This window comes from Pteropus medius, unplaced genomic scaffold (genome assembly GCF_902729225.1).
Source record: "Pteropus medius unplaced genomic scaffold, Ma_sr-lr_union100, whole genome shotgun sequence".
In the NCBI taxonomy this organism is placed as follows: domain Eukaryota; kingdom Metazoa; phylum Chordata; class Mammalia; order Chiroptera; family Pteropodidae; genus Pteropus; species Pteropus medius.
In genome coordinates, this window is record NW_024351729.1 from 7,327,871 (window position 1) to 7,340,494 (window position 12,624).

The 12,624-nt window shown below is 35.1% G+C and overlaps 1 protein-coding gene and 1 pseudogene across 2 annotated transcripts in view; both read left to right on the forward strand.

Moving 5' to 3' along the window:
* Positions 1 to 12,624, forward strand: part of PLCL1 (phospholipase C like 1 (inactive)) — a 284,787-nt gene that overhangs the window by 67,128 nt on the left and 205,035 nt on the right. The gene's annotated exons all lie outside the window — the stretch shown is intronic.
* LOC120587895 (uncharacterized) lies at positions 68 to 186 on the forward strand (annotated as a pseudogene).

Here is a 12,624-nt window from a genome sequence, read left to right on the forward strand (position 1 = left end):
TAAATCTAGGGCCAAATGGATCAGGTAAATACAGTTAAAAATATATTGTCTTTTAAAAAAATGAATAGTCTACAGCCATGCTACCCTGAACAAGCTCGATCCTGTCTGATCTCGGAAGCCAAGCAGGGTAGGGCCTGGTTAGTACTTGGATGGGAGACCACCTAGGAAGACCAGGTGCTGTAGGTGTAAAAAATTTAAAAAAATAAGGGATTGTAGCAGACAAGGTCCTTGCAATCTGCGAGGTCAACCAAGGGTTGCCTCACCTAAAAAACAAACAAACAAACAAACAAACAAAAAAAACCGAATAAAGCAAGCATGTACAATGCAGACATGTAAAGAGTAATCTTTTATATAGGAAATGATTCTTCCTTGTATCAGACTGAGTAGGGCTATTTGGAGTACCATGCACAGAACTGGTGCATGGTACTCCAGAACTGGTCGTTGACATGATTGTGCTATTGGAAACATTTGTGTTTGGTTCCTTCCTTCTTTTTTTCTTTTTCAGTAAAGGATGGTATAGTGCAAAAATATGAACTTTGAATTCACACTGCCTTTAGTTTAAATCTTGCCTTTATCTCAAGCTGACTGACTTTGGGCAAATAACTTCTCTGATTTTTGGTTCCTTAAAATAGATGTTCTAGCTAACTGGGATATTTAATAGGCATATTGTATCTATCTTTACATCATTGTATCAGTTAGGATTTTGTTTGGCTATATCATTAGAAAACTCAATATAATTGTAAACACACAAGAATTTACTCCACTTAAGGAAGCCCATAGACAGGCAGCCCAGCACTCAAGTGTCTGCTCCCTGAAATGACCTAGCAGAGGAGGTTCTATTTAATTTCTTTCATCTGCTATACTCAGTGTGTGAGTTTCATTTGAAGGTTATCTCACGGTTGCTGGATCTTTCTGGCCGTCTCCTCATTACAGGCAGCAAGAAGGAAGACGGAGCATAGGGGAAAAAAGGTACAACTTCTAGCTGAGTAACTCTCTCTTCTAGTTGTCCTAGAAGTCCTATAAGTACTTTCATTTACTTATTGACCAGAGTTTAGCTACATGACCTCACTTAGCAGTAGAAAGAGGCTGAGAAGTGCAGTCTTTTAGCTGGAATAAAAACGGAGTTTGATTACTTAGGATGAAGTGAAAAGTGCATTTTGGGTGGCAACTGGAAGTCTTGGCCACAGTGTTCACAACAGAATACCCCTCTCCTCCTCTCCCTATCTTAGTAAATGGTACCACCACTCACCAGTTAGCTTAGTCTGGGAGTTCATTCACCAATCTTTTCGTTATACCCCATATCCAAATTATCACCAAGTCTCGCAGCTCTTAAATATATCCTGAAATCTGAACCTTTTCTCCATCTCCACTATTAAATCCACAGTTCAAGTCACCATCATCTCTCATCTGGATTATTTCAGTTGCCTTCTGCTTCTTGTCTTGTCTATTTACAGATCATTGCCTGCATAGCAAACAGAATGACTTTCTCAAAAAGTAAGTGAGGTCATACTATTCTTCTGCCGAAACCTCCAATAGCTTCCCATTGCAGTGAATGTAAATGTCACCTTCTTACCTTGTCCTATAAGGCCTTAGCTCCTGCCTCTCTAAACTCACCATCAACCCCTCATCCCCAGGTCCTCATGCTCCAATTACAACAAACACCTTTCTGTCTCTTGATTCTACCAAGTATGTGTTTGTAACCTCAGAGCTCAGGTAGGCCTTCACTGACCACTCAGTTCAAGTTTTTCTTTCTAACCTCATGTCTAAAGTCATCTTATGTCTCACTATCTAATTGTATTTGATTCTGTGCTTGACATATACTTCCACCCATTCCTGCTAGCTAGGCAGAAAATTTGGCCATGTGTTGAATTGACCATGGTGTGGGGGAAAGAAGCACTCTCCTATACCATCAATGGTTAAAACCTCTTTGAAGGGCAATTTTATAGTATCTGTTAGAACTAAAAACAATAACTTCATGAGGACAAGGGCCTGTAGCTGCAGTAGGAGTTCAATAATTTTTTGAAAGAATGGTAATTCTGAGGATTGAATTACAAAGTGTCTGACCCCAGTTTTTCCCTCCTCCTTTTTTTCCTTCATGCCCTTCATCCCATATTTAAGTTCTCCTCTGCTAAGATAGTAACACATATCTTTTAAAGTTGAATTCCTCCAACTGGTGCAAATCAGTTCCCGGGGAAATACCTCAGGATTAATGGAGCACATCTTCCTGGAACATCAGTTTTATTTGAAGAATTATGCGAAAAAAGTTTTTCTATCAAAAAAGTATAGACATATTAAAAGTTGAGGACCTTTGACATACCTTCTAGGTCCCTGGGGGACAGAGCTCAGTATCTTTGATGTTAGGGCAATTTAGTGGACAGTTCTGAGAGGCTCTGCTTAAAAGTGTTAGCTCCTGGGTGGATATTTGCATTTTAATAGAGAATTCTTAAATTCATCTTGAAGCACCTGTTGAGGAATTTTGCTTATTAGCTCCAGGGAGAAGGTGCTGCGGCAATAAAAAGTCTTCCTGAATTGTAGACTTGTATATTCTCTTCAGTTTGCAAAGTTCTTTTACATACATTATCTTATCTAATTGTACTTTTACATCAGCTAATTTTAGTATAAGCGTGGAAGCTGCCTGGAGCCCACAAGTAACCACTAGGCATACAAAGGATTAAACCTTTCAAACAGTATTAAACTTTAACATAATTGAAATGTAAGTCCCCCTTCCCAAATGAGACTCCTGAATCTTCAGTTCCCTTTTCTATAGGGGAATTCCTTGGGTATCTTTTGAGAAGTATTTTAAACAGGCATCAGCTCTCATCTTAGGGTGTAATCTTGTTGTTTATTTGTTTTCAAATACAAATGAGGAGTATAAAATACTACTATGCATTTTTTTTAAGTATAGTGTTTTGCAATGAAGTATAGTGTTCTATTTTTTTGAAGTATGCAAAATTCGCTTAATTACTTCCGATGGATGGACATTTGGGTTGTCTTTAGTGTTTTGCTGTAATAGCAAATGCTCTCGGGAACATCCTTTACATGATAAGCATTTTTTTTCTTTGCTCACATTAATAAAATAAATAATAAATAAATTCCTAGGAGTGGAATTGCCGTCAAAGGCTGTGTGTGTTTAGTTTTTCTAAATATCTTAAAATTGTCCTTCGAGGAGGTTTTAACTGCTTTGTTCACCGATGTTTTAGGAAAGTAACTTTTTCCTACAAGATGGTCAATTCGGCACAACCAATTTTTTAAGTTTTGTTAATAAAATAGTGAGAAAAAAAGGTTTATTTTTTACTTGCAGTTATTCAGTTGACAGAAATTGAACGTTTTTAGTTCAAGTATTTCAAAGGTACTTATGATGAATTTTTTGTAAACTTTCTGGTTATCTTTCTTTTCTAATTGTCTATTGAGCTTTCGGTCTTTTTTAAAAATTACTAAGGATACATCATATATTAAAAAGCAAATTAACCCTTTTTGCCATATGTGTTTTAAATATTTGTTTCTAAGTAATTGTTTATAAGCAACCATCTCATTTAAATGAGTGAAAGTGTGCTTTATTTGAAATATTAAAAGTTTATGAGCTAGTGTAATATCATAGAGGAAAAGGCCAGAAGGCTGAGTCACAGATCTGGTGCTTTCTATCCTTATGACTTTGGGCAATTACTTAATGTCAAAGAGTCTCAGTTTCTTCAACGATAGAGTGAGAATGATATAATACTTCCCCATAGATTTAGTAACATTATGCATGTGAAAGTACTCTATAAATAGCATTAAGTAAGTATTAGTTTTTATTACTGATTTGATAACTGAGCTGTCTTGTACATTGGAATGTAATACGTTGGGAAATTGGAATTTCTGCCTTCAGTTATTTTTTGGAAAACAAAACTAATTATAATTATATCTCAGGTATTTTTCTCATGATTCCTGCTGATTCAGTAGTTAGGAAACAAATTTTTTCTAGTCATGGGAATAGAAAAGAAAAGGTACAGTTTAATAATGCTAATGAAAATAAAGGGTGCTACTAATACTGAAAAGTGAAATACTCATTTTAAAATGGTAGAATTGTATCTTTTTTCAAAATTTTAGTGGGAAAAATCTGTTAAAATGCAGTTCTTTTATTTACAGCTTTCATAGATTATAGAAATACAATATTTCAGGTTGTAAATGTGTGGAAAGAATGTGTAGAGTTAGAGCTTTAAAAATTTTTGATTTGGAAAGAACCCAGACATCATCCGGCCCAATGCCCGTTTTTTATAGATGAGGAAGCCAGAGATTCCAAGAATCAAAATAACTTGAGTCATGTGGTCATTGCAGAACAAAAGGGAAGAACCCATTCTGTCCCCTCTCTGCCGGCTTAGAGCCCCTTTCACCACTCTGTGACATTTTGGATGCATAGATTGGATGTCTGCATGTTTGGGGTTTATGGCAATAGCTATCCTTCTAAACTTGTCAAATAAGCAGCCATGTTGTTTGAACTTAGGGGTCAATAAATTATAGTTAAATTTTGCTTTTTTGGGGAAAGATTATTTTGAGCTAGGTAAAAAATGGCTTTAAAATTATTATATTTCAGTTTATACTGAATTTTAATATTCTAGCAAGCCTTTTAAAATTCTTTTTTCTCTATTTGCTTTATGTTTTCATAAAGGATAATTCATTTTAGAATTTGAGTAGGAGATGTGCTCAAGTTATTAAGCTATAACAATACATATTTTTCTGTTGATATTATTCAAGTGGAATATGTATTTATAACATTAAAAATGGATCCAAACTGTAACAAAATCCTACCAGTGACTAATAAAATGATTTCTATTTTTTCTCCTTGCAAATCTGAGTTTTGTTTTAGGTTGAATGTTGATATTAGTGAAAAAATTCCAGATTGATAGGTTCTTCCTGTTGTTGGTGTGATTTTAATTTATTTTAGTTATTTTTTTCTTCAGATCATCTTGATTTCATGTAAAATATTAATCAAAATGAATTTTGCTTGTCGAGTTTTCTTATTGTAGAAGAAAAAAGGCTGGAGCATCTCTCCAACCCACCCTTGTAAGAGAAGAAGCAAGGCCCTAATTTGGTGATATAACTGAAAGTCATTGTTATCAGCTAGCACATCCAGTTTTGGTGTCATGGTAAATCGAGTAAAACACAATATTTAACAAATTCATCTTGGACAGCGAAATGAGATGAAGTTGGAAGCTGATTTTTGTAACTGAAAAAATTGACAATAGATAGTTTCTTTTTGCTGAGACAAATTGATATTCTCAAAATTGTTTCCACTGGAATCCACAGTTTTTATTAGAAAAGTGCTGTGTAAAAAGATATTAAAAGACATTTAGATATTTTTCTAAAACCCAGACAATAGGAGGAACGTTGGTAAGAGCTGGTTGCTAAGGATGACCTATTTCCTACTTTCTCCTTCTTCTTAGCAACAACATCACCAACCTTTGGATCATTGCCAACCTTTGGTAATCCTTGTCCTTGGAAGCTGAATAAGTGAAGCCATTATTTACTATAACAACATTCATTCCATAAGCATTTAAAATAGGAGTAGCTTTAAAATTAAAAAAAAAAGTTTTATATGCTATTGTAAAAAATTCAAATAATAGAAGAGAATAATGTCGTTTCTAATACCACTACTCAGAGATAACCACTGTTAAAATTTTAGTGTATATTCTTCAAGATCACTTTATTCTTATGTTTGCAATTTGCTTTTTTTTTTTTTTTTGCTATATATATTCTGAGTATACTTCCAATTAATAGGCAATGTCATCATTTTTAATGAGTGCATAGCCTTCTACTGGATGGTTGTATTGTTATTAATTTAGATAGTTCTCAAATGATGGAGTTTAAGGTTGTTTCAGTTTCTTTTTTCTTGGTATAACCAAAGCTGTAGTAAATCAGCAAATGTTGAACACTTTCTTTGCCAGACAATGTGCTAGATGTTGGGGATACAAGGATACATAGTACACACTTTCTGCATTCAGGGACTCAAAGGAGAAATTGGCATGGAAACATCTAGTAATTGAAATACTGTGTGATATGGGCAACAATAGAGCTTAAAATGGGGCTAGTGTTCGCACTCCCCTCTGCTTGGGAGCATCTAGAGAAAATTGACGAAAGATGAGAGACAATCTAAAAGGAAGGACAGTTATTTTCCAAGAATCACCTGGGAGAGCTGGTTAAGATTGCTCCTTCCCAGTTTTATTCCTCAGAGAACATGATTCAGAAGGTCAAAGGTGGGGCCCCAGGTGGTTCTGTTCTGTTGCAGGTGGTCTGCTCTTTACACTTTGAGAAACAGGCATAGAGCACATGGAGAGGCTAGGGTAGAACACTGAATTGGAAAGGGGGTTGCTGCCAGATGATGGACTTTGCCTATCAAACTAAGGACTTTAAATTTTATTTGATAGGTGACAGGAAGTCATTGAAGGTTTTGAGTGTCATTATTAGAACTGTGTTTTAGTTACACTAATCTGACAGGCAGAGTATTATGGAAGTGTTGTCCTTGCTTCTTGTGTAGAGGTTATTTTTACCAATAGTAAATCAGTATTAAATGCTGGCCAGGCAAGGATCAGTGCTTCTCAAACTTTACTGTGCCTATGAATCACCTGAAATCTTGTTAACATATAGATTCCTATTCAGTAGGCCTTGGTGATGGAGATGGGCACTGACATTCTGCTTTTCTAACAAGTTCCCAGGTGATGTTGACAGCCATGCTCTGTGAACTACACTAGCATAGAATATGTGTTAGTAGTGGGTTTTCAATTAAGTGAGGATTTCATTTTATTCCTTACATGTGAATGTGCCCTGTAATCTTAGGACTTTAGTAAGTTCCTTTTGCAATTTGTTACGGTAATAGCTCCAACGAAGTTATATTCCAGTTGACCCCTTTCTCTGTGCAAGTAACATCCTGTTTACTCATGATTTACTATGTGAAAACTTCAATGCAGAGCCAATCAATATATATATGTAATGCAGAGCCAGTTTTTGATTTAAATTGTAAGCCTTTTCAAAGAACTAGAAAATACTATTGAACTTTCACAGAATAAGAGGTTTGAAGTTGGTTAATTGTGTTGAGTCACAAAGCCACCATTGCTTATTTCTTGGTATAGTTATTCCTTAACCAAGTAAAACCAATGAAAATTAGGATTTAGAATATCTATAACTTTAGAGTACCTCTTTTATTTGCCTTAACTACACTTATTCTGTCTCTCACTGGATTTGAACCCCTTCTGATGTACAGATTCTGTACTGGCTACAGAGATAGCATAAATATCATATAGGGAAAAACAATGAAAACATTCATTAAATAGTATCTTGTTTATTGTTCTTCAGTAATCTCAGTGCTGTATTATATTTACTGTAGGATTTGTGGGTGGGAGAGGAGGCAACTAAATATATACACTGAGCATATAGCTTTTACATTTGAACTAAAATGATTTGTCTAAGGTCAACAGCAAATCATTGTCAATGTATGATTTAGAGTCCAGTGTATTATTTCATCTCAGCACGTAAAACTCAAAGTAAGTTATGTGCTTAAATGTTCTAGGTTAGCTAGGATTTAAGTGGATACTTGACCACTGACATTGTATTCATCAGGGAAATGTTCAAATTCAAGCAGCAGAAAGCTTGACTTAAAGTGGCTTAAATACATACAAGTTTTTATATAACTAGACACCTGGAGGTAGACGATTGGTACTGGTTCTGCTGTCAGCGACCTAAGCTCTTTCTAGTACTCTGCCATTCATCTTTTTGTTTGTCTCCTCATTGTTGCAAGATGGCTGCCCCAGATTTGGGCAGAAAGGGAATGGAATGTATGTATAATTGGGGGGATGCTAGTTTTATCTGTCCCTCTTACCAGGAAAACAAAAAGCTGCCTAGAAATTCTAGCAGTTGACTTCTATTTAAGTTGTCTTGGCCAGAGAATTGACACATGTCTCTGAGTCCCCTCTCCCCTCTCCACACCTTACAAAAGAGGCAAGGAAAGTCAATATTTGTCAACCTTATAAGTAAGCTTTGTCAACCTTATATTATAAGGAGAGGTAGGCAAGGGAGAAAGATGGTTGGCGATGAGTGTTGAGTGAGCCAGCTTAGAGTGTCTGTCACAGTCTTACTGTAATTCTACTTGGAGAAAACAGGATTGGATAAACGTTGAGTGGACATACCTCTACAACTCCTATTTTGATTGGTGAAACTACATTTGGGGGTGGAGTGAGAGGCTGGGTTGTTTGTCTTTCGCTTAGTATGTACTTTTTTGTTAGTATATCTATTTCATGAGAGTATTTGTGAGATATATATGCAACATTATGTAAATATGTTACAGGTGATGATTTATATACTTCATCATCCTTTATAACCATCCATTTTTCTCCATGCTTGTACATTAGTATATAATAGGAATTAATATGTTTGCTGTCTCTAAGAATGGTTGTGTAGGGTCAGCAGGCCTTGAATTGTGTAAGTGTTTGCATAAGGCTGAGCATTTTTATGAAGAAGCACAGGCCTATTTAAGTTGTAGCAAAGTAATGACACATACTACTTTTCCCAGGTTAGTGGAGTAGGAAGAGAAGTTTTGGAGTCAGACTTGGTTGTAGTTCTGGATCACCTCCTGAGCCACAGTCTCCTCATTTTTCAAGGGAGGGTAATGGTGTTCACCTCAGGGCTGTGAGCATTCGTGACCTGACACGTATGATTGGCAGCATGGCAGAGCTGGAGTTGGAGAAGGTGTTTGCTGTGTTCCCCTGTTTCCCCTACAACACCCTGGCTTCCTTAACTTGGAAGCAGTTTATCTATTTCCCTTGATAAAAAGCTTTAGTTTTTATTTCTCACAGAGAGGGGAAGTAATTTAAAAATTTTGGCCCATTAGACTTCCCTTCTGATTAAATACACAGCAATTTTGTCTAATGAAAAAAAGACAAATACCTAATTTAATAATCATTCACTTATCACATTTGGAGAAAGGATAGTCTCCCCTTGGATAAAAGTGCTCTGTTGAGTCATCTTGAGTCAGAGAAAATAAAAAGTGCCTTTCTAAGATCATATCAAAAGAGAAACACCAATTTGGCCATGCGAATCTAAAAGAAGAATATAGATAAATCAAAGATCATTAAAATTTTTCTTTTTGTTGTATATCTTTCATATATATGTAAACAAATTTTCTTATATAGAAATTCATGTAATTTTTAATGAATTCAATAAAGGCTGCTTTCTGAGACAGTTTGGTTTTGTGATATTTATAAAGCAGATTGTAAAATATTATTAAATGCTACCATCCCTTTGGTTTGCTAGCTCCAATGAGTACTTTAGAAAATTTCATTAGATTTACTTTAAGCAGTATACTTTGGGAACATTATTTTGCACAAGTTTGGTAAACAACCTAGAAGCACATCAATAATAAGTTAGATCTCGTCAGACAAAGGCCATTCATATTTATTTGGTAGAAGCAAAGTTTAGAACTTTGCAGTTTGGTGTCAGAATGATTATGAGAACCAAAATTAGTGTGTGAAATATGGGCCTCGAGTGAGAAGGCTTGAAGGGGAATGAAACACATCGGTGAAACTCTAAAGCATAGTGTTTTTAAGGCTTAATGGTACCATAGCCAGCAATTCCTATTGAACTGATCAGGATACTGTCACATATAATTAATGTCTTTTTTTTTTGTTTTGGTAATCGCTGTCCTCATTCATAGATTATATATCACTCTTTGTTTTAATGGCCAAAATACTTTTCTGAAATGGCTCGCTGAAATTAGAATTATATATCCGAGGAACAGAAGAAATTAAACTAGGTCTCAAAAAAAATAAAAAGTGGAATCTATGACTTTGACCTTGTTTGTTCCTGGCTTTCACTGAACCAAATGAGGCAGATTGTAAACTGTACACTAGTGGAGGCATTTGTGTTCTGCTCATACTTTGAATTTTAAATTGTCAGAGATTATTTTTATCTGGTATAATAATATACACCAAAATTAATACAAGTGTAATGTACACTTTTAAAACTCTTAAACAAATTTTAAAAACCTTCACTATGGGATATGTCAGATATATGCATAAATAAGTAGGCTAGTATAAATAAAAAGTAAAAAGAATCATACAGTGAACCCTCATGGCCTACTTTGTTTTGTATTCTCCTTCTACTTCCCTCTTCTCCGGTATGGATTATTTCGAAGCATATCTTATCATTTTATCCATAAATATTTCAGTATATGACTCTAAAGGATAACTATCCCTAATATTAAACAGTTTGAAATGGATTTTTTATATGGTAGAAGTGTAAAATATGAGAATGGCACTCAATATTAGGCATATTAAATTGCAAATCCATATGTTTTTCACACCTCTTTGTTTTCAAGCTCGTTTTCTGCAAACCATCACTTTTCCTGCTTAATGTTTGATGGTCTTTGTTTACACATAATTTAGTTAAAACAGCTTTACATTTGTTTTCCTTTTACGTGACTTTTTTTTTTTTCAGGTAGAAATTTTTATCTCTGCTGAATAAATAGTTGATCTTGTTTTACATAGAAATATTATCTTTGAGAACAGTTCCATGCGGCCTCTGATACTCTTCAACAGTGATCTTCTGTCTTGAAACCACCCACTTTGAGAGCGGATGGAAAGAAGATAAAAACCCCTAAATTTAAGATTTGGGATTTAAGACAGACATGCCATTTTAATTTGGAAAACTGTATATTATTTTTAGTATTTTCTGATTAAGCTATAGAGTACAGTTGAACATTTTCATGATGATGCTTTGGGGACAGGACTATGACCTATTTAGAAAAAATTAATCTTGTGATATGTAGTATCTAATTGTTCTGTATTAGAGGATTTGACTTGACATGGCTTTGCAGGTTAATGTATAATGATATGTTATAATGAAGTTTTATTTTTTGAAAAAGAGAATAGAGGCAATATAGAGTATTTATGGTTCAAAATGTGATTTCTGGGGTCAAACTGCTGAGGGTTTGAGTACCTGCTCTGCCAATTAATAGCCATGTAGTCTTGCCAAGTCACATAATTTTTCAAAACCTTAGTTTCCTTATCAGTAATATCAGGATAATAAGAGTATTTACCTCCTATATATTTTTTGATATGAATTAAACGAGATAAAAACAAAAATTATCATTAATTTTGGCTTAGATGCAATAGAGATATTTATTATGAAACATTTTGTTAAATGTTGTAAGTACATGTTTAATGACCTAAAACATAAGGATTGTTGGTTTCTGGATGTCAGGCGAATGTGCATTATAAGTTTAAAAGTATTAAGAGGCAAATTTGTTATGCTGAGTTCTGGTAGCTACTAAATATTTTTTCTTTGTCAGAAGTGGCCCTCGTTTACCTTAAGTCCCCTTGGGATTCATTTCAGAAGCTCTTAAACATGTTCCTATTTTGGGTTTGTGCCATGTGTCATGATAATTAGTTCAGTGGGTTCACTATCTATATGTTAAGCAGCTAGGCACTTAAGCTGAAAAGGCTTGTGTACCCTTTGAGGGGCTACAGCTTAGCAGCAGTATTCTGGCATTTGCTTCCTTGGGGACTAAGCTCTTTCTGGTTCACAGGGCTTGATATCCTACCATGAACTCCATGACTTTAATTAGGTTGAATTTCAATTGTTGGCTGGTGTCCTTGGGGCCTTTAGCCTTAGCTTTGCCGTGGGATAAGTTACCAGGCCCAAGGATGTTGACAGATAAGAGGACAGGAACACACTGAAACAGGAGCAGTATTGAAATGGAAATTGGAGAGATACCTACCTGCTTCTGGAGTTGTCAGATCCCATTCTTAGGTTCTGTGAACTTATATCTCATCACTAAGTGTACTTTGTTTTATTTTTGTCAGGTTGGCATTTCACACTCCAGAGATGCTTAATGTGTCATTTGCAAAATTTGAAACATCAGATTACTCAGCCTCTTCTAGTCCATTTATAAAATATACAGAGAGGCTGATATTGGCATCACTCCAAGAACCCTCATGTTTTTACCCTTTTTCCATCTGAGAAGTACCTGCTCATGCTTAACTTTGTGCTCTGTTCCTGTTCCAGGTTCCTGATAGAACATTTCCTATAATATCATAATTTATTAAAATGAGATTTGTGTGTGTGTGTGTGTGTGTGTGTGTTTCCTTGTTTTCTTGTTCTTTGACTCAAACATCCTGGGTTCAAATCTGAACTCTGGAAATTACAAATTGGTCACGTTCACCTTTCTCAGTCTGTTTCCTCAGTTCCAACATAAGGATAGTAATAGTACCTACTTTATAAAGTTGTGCATATTGCATACTACACTGCAAAGTGTTCAGAAGTGCCTGGCATTTCTTAAGGACTCAAAATATTACTAGTTGTGTTACTGTCATCTCCACACCAACATATCCTCCCTTTGACCAAAAAACGCAGCATATTTCTATCTCCTTTTTTGTCATATTTCTATTTATTCTTTGATATTTATTGAGTGTCTAGTAGACAACTCAAGTAGTGTTTTCTAAGCACTAGGAATAGAGTGTTGAACAAGAGTCTCCACTGAAATCTTGCTTTGCTTCTACTGGTTTCATAAAATTGTATCAGCAAAAATTTCCCATGACCATTTTTCCAAGTCTAAAGGATACTTTGGTTTTGCTCTTATTTAATGCTTTGTAATATTTG